Genomic DNA, 8255 nt, shown 5'->3' with positions numbered 1-8255 from the left:
CTGCTAGATGATCGCAAAGAAGCACACAAGACCAGACTGAAGTCGGCTAGGTTTAGCCTGACAGTAGAAGGACATCTCTACAAAAGGTCTTTTATTGGTCCCCTTTTAAGATATGTGCATCCCTCCCAAGTTGAAGACTTCTTGTATGAAATACATGAAGGAGTATGTGGAAGCCATGCTGGGAGTAGATCACTTGCCCATAGAGCCATTACTCAGGGGTACTGGTAGCCTTACATGCAGAAGGATGCTGAAGCCTATGTTAGAAAGTTCGAGAAGTGCCAAAGGATCACACCTTTGATACATTAACCAACAGCAAATTTGAACCCAGTGTCCAGCCCTTGACCATTTGCCCAATGGGCATGGATCTTGTTGGACAATTACCCCAAGCAACTGGACAAAGGAAGTTCCCGCTGATAGCAACTGACTATTTCACAAAGTGGTTAGAAGTTGAACCCCTTGCGAAGATTCGAGATATTGATGTGAAGAACTTCATATGGAGGAACATCATCACCAAGTTTGGGATCCCAAGGGCAATAATAGCAAACAATAGTATATAATTTGACAGTAAGCTAATCAAAAACTTCTATGCAAAGTATAAAATCAATAACTATTACTCTACTCCAAGTTTCCCTCAGAGTAATGGTCAGGTAGAAGTATCTAATAAGACTATCTTATATGGGATCAAAAAGAGGCTGGCGGCAGCAAAAAGAAAATGGATGGAAGAGTTGCCCAATGTACTCTGGGCATATCGGACTACGCCGAGAAGATTAACTGAGGAACCCTTATTTGCCATGGCTTATAACACAGAAGCAATTATCCCACTAGAAGTCAGCATCCCAGGGATCAGAACCTAAGGAGTAGAGAATGGGACTAACGAGGCATTCCTGGCCCGAGATCTAGACCTACTGGAAGAAAAAAGGGAGAAAGCAACAATTCGGCTGGGGACATACCAATAACAACTTGCTAGGGCTTATAATAAGAAGGTCAACCCAAAAGAGTTCAAGGTTGGGGACCTGGTGCTAAGGAAAGTGGTCGGCAACAAGAAGAATCCTAAGGAGGGCAAGTTGGGCCCAAATTGGGAGGGACCTTATAGAATCATCATGGTCGCCAGCAATAGGGCATATCGGCTTGAGGACAGTGAAGGCAAAGAGTTGCCAAGACCCTAGAATACTTGTAACTTGAAGTTTTTCTATCATTAGACTTTTTGTTTTTTGAAGTTTATGTCATAATTTTATTAGCCGAGGCAGTAATAAAATTTTAGCCTAATTTTTTAAGAATTTGAAATTTGTGTGATTGGACTGACTAGTCCTATGGCGATGTTTCTGATTGAAACGTGACGAATAACTTAGACTCATTATATGACAGAGTTGAATTATACTTGCATATAAGAGAGTTGAACTAAGTTGGTGATGTTTCTGATTGAAACATGACGAATAACTTAGACTTATTATATGGCAGAGTTGAATTATACTTACATATAATAGAGTTGAACTAAGTTTGCGATGTTTCTAATTGAAACATGACGAATAACTTAGACTTATTATATGGTAGAGTTGAATTATACTTGCATATAATAGAGTTGAACTAAGTTGAATTGAAGCTAGACTTGCCATGTCGGCAGAATTAAACTTAGAATGGAACTAAGTGCATTTCAGTTAGATTAATAGAGAAACCAAAGTTGAGAGCCTCAGCTAGTCTTTGTTTGAATCTGAATTCGGCGAAAGATTATACATGCTTAATGTGAACATAAGTGAAACTTAGGTTCACATTAGAAGGCAGAAAGTTGGAGGATGATAAGAAAATTTACAGGCTGAAGATTAGCCGAGGTAATATCAAAAGAAGAATCCGAGATACCTGTTGGCCGAGATGGCCAACCAGGTTGCCAAGCTTGGAAAAGGTGAAGTCTTGAAAGAAGATAGCACGTGAAAGTAAAAGAGCAATACTGAATAACACTTGTAAAAATATTTTGATATTTTTAAGTGTTAGCCGAGGAAAACATTCAAGATTTATATCTGAGGTATCATATCCCGAAGTCATTATACAGCTAAGTTATACTTTGAAGGAATGCAAAAATATTCTAAGTATGGAAGCATGAACGGCATGAAATAAAGTAGTAAAACATACATGAGACAAACATTCAACACTTGGAAGAAAATAGAAGACTTGCATTCAGAAAAAAAAAAAAAAAAAGACACTTCGGCCTGGCAAAAAATATTACTTGTTCCAAATTACAAAAGGGGCACTTCAGCCAAATTGCAAACTAAACATTGTTTAGACAAAATAGAAATACAAAGTAAAAATGAAATATCCTAAGTACTAGGATGGGTCTCTAATTTCTCAACCTCAGCGGGTGGTGTTGCATTCTTTTCGGCAGCTATCTCAGCGTCAATTTCTAGCAAAGTATGATCCAGACTCCTTTCAGCACACTGGACCTCGGCCTCAGAGGTGGTTGGTTTGGGAGAGACACCCTTAGAAACCAAGTCATCCTCCTCATCTTGAGTCAAGTCTATTTGCTCGTTGAGGGTGGGAGACTTGAGATCAGTGGCAGCCTCTTCCTCCATTTCATCGGCTTCACCATCCTCAGCATCGTCTTCGTCGGCTTCATCGCCAGAGTCCTTGGGCTCTAGAGGGAAGGGCACTTGAAGCTGATTGATGTCTCGGAGGTCGGAGTCCATTGGAACAAGTAATTTGTTACGTGCCGCCGTCCAACCAAGGTAATAACCTCGGTTGCAAGCCAAGTTGACTTGCTGTTTGTACTAGTCATGGACAGCGACCATCCCTTCTTTATAGGCCTTTTCATCAGCCACCTTTACCTCGGCCTCCTTCGAGTTTAGAGCATCTTGAAGCTTGGCCTCTAAATCAGCAGTCTTGGCCTTGGCAGCCTCAAGATTGGCTCTGGCGGCCTCATCTTCAACATCGAACATTTTAGCTTTTTCCTCAGCCAAATCCTGAGCAGCTTTAGAAGCCTTGGCCTGTTCCAGCAGAGCTCAGCTATTGGCTTCAACATGGTTAAGTGAGGAAAGGAGTTTTCCAGCTTCCTTAGTTTTCTGTGCCAACTCCTTCCTTGTTATCTCGGTCTTGACCGCATATAAATGAGTGTGCTAAATGGCCTGCAAGAAGAAAAACATATTAGTGAAACTTGACTAAGTATAGGAAGACTGCAAAAGAGTAAGAAAGAAACTTACCAAGACTGAGTGCTGCATCAAAAGGGCGAAGTTTTCGTATTTATGCAACTCGGCCATGCGGTTCATGTCTTATGGTAGAAGAACAGCCGTTGATAGGGCTGTGCCGACTTCAAGGTTCATTGCGCTGTCGCCGGCTATCAGGGGCCTGTCATCCACCATGACCTCGGGAGCCCAAGTCATGCTGCGAGGGAAACTGCAGCTACCCTCAGGCTGCTCAGATCTCGACGTTTTGGGTGGTTGGGGTTCAGATGCTTCGACCTTAGCTATCCTTTTCTCGGCGGTTGTTTGACTCTTCTCAGCCTCTGCCAATTTCGAAATTGGCACAATGTCCTCAGATTCAATTTTAGTCACTGTGGCATTAGCCTTGGCCTTCTTCAATCTTTTCGGTCTTGGTTTTGATTGGGATGGAGAAGGCGATGATTGTACCGTCACAACCCTTGAGATGTTGGCTAAAAGGTCTTCAACAACTGCCGGTTTGCGACCCATTTCATCGGCAGTGGACGCAACTGTTACTTTGGTACCGAAATGGATTACTGGAAGTGCGGTAGGTGGGTTTGCAGGATCGTAAGCTGACGCCTCAGAACCTTGATGTTTGCGACTACAAGTTCTGTCTGCTGGTACGTTTGGCAGAGCTCGACGTTGATGTCAGTGCTATGATGTCGGGATAAGTTAGGGTGCAAACGTTGATGCGACCTCAACTAGATCCGAAGATGAGGCCTGGTCTAGCCTTGGTGATGAGGTAACTGTTAGAGTTATAACAAAGAGAGAGTCTTGCTCCTTTTGGGAACGTCAGGCAAGGTAGATTTGTAAATTAGAATGTAGTTGAGCAGCAGAGGAGCTTTGCACTGGTCAACCAGCAAGCCCAGCAGGCTTTTCAAGTCCTTGCTGGAAAAGAAGGACTAGCGAAAATCCTTTGAGGGTTGAGGGAGAGCTGCAAGAACAAAATTCATACATTAGAACATATAAAGGGAATAAAGTGATAAGTCTTAAAGCAAAAAAGTTGACACTTGGTTCTTACCTTCATCCTCTTTAAACACTGATCGGCGCAGAGGATAGAGATGAAGGTCGTCGTCAAGTGCAAATTCCCAGTTGCCTGAGACGATGAAGTAATCATCTCCAACACCTTTGTTGGAGTCTAGGAAGTCGGCTATGAGTTTGTAGGCTGTGGATCTCAACTTGAGGTAATAGATGTAGCCTTTTTCAGATTTCAGGCCACACATGATATAACAATATTGGATGTCGGCTAGTGTTATCTTAGCATTTTCTCGGCTAGCTAGAGCAATTATACCATTGATGACCCTATAGGAGTTAATGGACAGTTGCATCGGGTTAAGCTTGTAATAATGAAGGATTCTCAAAAAAGAGTGTCTAGAGGGAACCTAAGTCCACACTCTATGAAAGCAACTACTGGGAAGGGTATGGAATCCCCATCAGGCATGATGGGGTCCTCCTCCCCAACCAGCCTAAGGTGAACATCGGCTGGGATGGAGAACTCTCGACGTAAATACTCTATTTTTTCTAGGGTATCTACCCTCTACCTAAACATATCCATGATGTCGACTAAAGGAAGAAGGTGCAAGATTTCAGAAGAGAGTGGTTGGTGTGGGTTTGAAAAACCTTGGGTGGGTCAAGGGTTTTTCAAGATCTAGGGGAATTTGTTTCAATTCTCCTAAAGATAGTGATTTCTATCAAAACCCAAGGCCTAGATCTATACGGAAACAAGAAATCAAAGGAAAGATCTGGAAATAAGCAAGAAAAACATAAAAGAGCAAGGATTCAGACTCAAGAAAACAAACAAAAATTCAAGAGCACTGTGTAAGCGTGTGCAGATGTGCAAAAGCCAAAGAATAGTGACAAATTGCTAAAACATCATGCATGTAAACAGTTCGTATGTACATATGTAATCCCAGAGATAGATTGAACAGTACGAATCACAAGTAAATGCAGTAATGAAGCTCAAGGTACCACAAAAATCCAAAGAAATGGAAAATTGATTCATGATCAAAGAAGAAATAGAGTACAACCATAAAAACAAATTCAACAGCAACGGAATAGGCATACAAGGAATATATACAGAGTAATGAAAGGCTTAAACTAAAATTGGAAGAAAACGAGGAACTCACCAGTTGGGTCTGAGGTTGAGGACACCGGTTTGAGGTGCGCCGGAGTCAGACGGTGGCAATGAGTGGAGAAAAACGATGAATGCTTTGCTAGGGGAGGTGATCGGAGCAAATTGCAGAGCTTGAAGACTTGAACAATAGCAGTTTTGGGAAAGAAACTTTAGAGAGAGAAAGCTTGGGCAAAAACGAAGGAATGCAAAGTGAAGAGGCGAAGAGAGAGGGAGATGTTTTGTTAAAACGCGAAAAGGCTACAAACCATAATGACCTACCTTGGACGACGTGTTTGCCAGGCGGTGTGCGCAGACGAGACGCGACGCGACCTAATAGCGCGTGTCAGGTACGAACCAATGAGAGAGCGACGCGTGGAGAAAACGGTTGAGTAAACCGTGCGTGACAACTCATGCGCAGATAAAACTCTTGGAGTTCTTGATTTAATGAAACAAAAACCTCGGCTATAGGAGTGATCTCAGTTAAAGAACATAAAGAACTTGGTTCTTAGTTCTTGGTCACTGATAAAGTAGACTACAGAGTCGACGTGTGATGATATCGGCCATGAAGGATGGAGTAAGTCTTAGTCGACGTGCTATGTGGACAAACGATGTAAGTTCCATCATCTCAGGATGCAGAGGTAATAGAACCTAGGGGGCAGTTGTGGGGACATATTTTGTGAATGACAACACGTGGCCAAGGTGACGCCGAAGTGTCAGCCAAGGTGCCATGTGTCTTGGTTATGACGCCGAGGTGATCTCGGCTAGGCTAGGGTTATCTTTGGAGATACCAGAATCCGAGATGAACGGATAAGAGACAAGAGTCCTAGAATGGGGGAGGACCTCAGTCTGGGTAAAGATGAAGCTCTTAGGAAGTTTATCTCTATCTGGCTGAGAGTCCAAGATGAACATTGAGCCAGAGTCCATTGAAGTTAGGCTTCTACAGGGATCAGGTTGGTGCTAGCTATAAAAGTAAGACACCATCGTGGGTCTAAGGTATACTTTTTGTATTCTGGCTAGTGAGTTAAACACTGTTTGCTGTCTTTTGAGAGATAACTGAGTACTGACTTGATCGTCGGAGTGCCCCCAGATGGACGAACCACTGCCGAAGTCTTATCTTTCTGTGACAAGTTGTTCGAGTGTGATCTATTCTACTTGTGCTCTCCTGCTGAGTTCCTGTTTGACAGTGTGATCGGAAATTAGCACCCACAACGATTTTTTAATGTGAATATTAACATTAATTATGATTTGTTGTGAGTGATACATGGTTAATGTTATCATGTTATTTTGGTATTATATAGATATTGTGAACATTCACATTATTGGTAATTATTTGTTATTGTGTGCATATAACTATTCGCGAATATTGATGTGAACATTCACATCTCTATGTTATATTACTAAGATGAACAATATGTTTTGACCAAAATATCACATTGTTATTTACGTTTATATGACTATTTCTAAATGTAAATATTAACATTGATTAAAGATGTGATAATTACAACACCAATGCGAACTTTCACACCATGTAATAATCATGTAAAAATCATGAAAACTCATACAATAGTCAGTAATATGTAAATGTGAACATTCACATTGTGCAACAATTATACAATCATCAGTTTACATTGCACATCATGCAACCATCACATATTTCTAATGTTGAATTTCACATCACCAAATTCAAAACATTAAAATCAAATAATCCACAATAACAATGACTTTAGTGGATGTGCACGTTCATATTCACAAAAATATCTAATTAATAAACATATATATACACGGATATATAATACTATATCAATCCATCTCGAAACAAAAAATGAATCTAACTTTAATAAATTATTAAACAATTCTAAACATACATCCTTACCAACACATAACCATATGTAGATGCAAAACAAAAACGGTGCTAACCTTGCCCTTACGATATTGGAAGAAAATAGAGTTTCAAACTGTAACAATGAAAAAACACAGAGTTTCGAACTATAACAATAGAAGAATGATGATGATGATGATGAGCATCTTTATAGGTTTCTTCTATTTTGTTTATTTATTTGATGATCATCACTCAATTTATCTCTCTGAGTTTTTGTTGTTTTGTGATTTTTCCCAATTCTCAAACAGGCAAATGAGAGAAAGAGAGAGAGAGAGAGAGTATGTGAGAGAAAGCATGAGAGAGAGTGTGGGAGGAAGTTTCTTTGTGCTGTAAGATTCTTTTTTAACCATGTTTTCTGGCCAATATTATAATTTTATAATAGATATTTAGTTTTTAAAGAAATTTATCCCACTAATTTCAAAATTGTCAAAATAGAACAGAAAAAGGAAACAAGAATATTACAATTATGTGTAATATTTACTATTAAAAATAGAACAAAGGGTATATTAATCCTAAAAATATTATAAATAAGGAAAAAATAACCTCCTAAAATACAAATCTAAATATATGAGATTAGATGAAACATAAGAAAACTTTATAAACTTTATAAACTTTATGAACTTATTGAATTATAAATCCTTTAAATAGAATTTATAAATGAATTTCTCAATTAAAAATAAATGTAATATAAAATATGTATACTAAAATTCTCCTAATATAATTTACCCAAAAGGAAATTGCTATGTATCTTAAATAAATTATCAAATTTTTTTATCAAACTTCTCACATGGGTGTGAGACTCACACACATTATGAGAAGTTTGGTAAAAAATTTAGTAATTTATTTAGAGTTCCTGGCATAACTCTACCCAAAATCCAACAATGAAAAATGTTAGAGGTCCTAAATAATTTACCGAATATTTTATTAAATCTCGTATATAAGTGTGTGACTCACATAAATCCACATGTATATGAGTCTCACCCTCATATGAGAAATTTAATAAAATATTTAGGTCGAGTTTGGCAATCCAAAAATAATTCATATTTTTATTTTTTTATCTTTTTTTCATCACATTACTTCT

The sequence above is a fragment of the Camellia sinensis genome, chromosome 8 (assembly GCF_055761805.1).
Source record: "Camellia sinensis isolate YWXY chromosome 8, ASM5576180v1, whole genome shotgun sequence".
Classification (NCBI taxonomy): domain Eukaryota; kingdom Viridiplantae; phylum Streptophyta; class Magnoliopsida; order Ericales; family Theaceae; genus Camellia; species Camellia sinensis.
The sequence above is the reverse complement of the archived record's forward strand: the minus strand, read 5'-3'. Positions refer to the sequence as shown.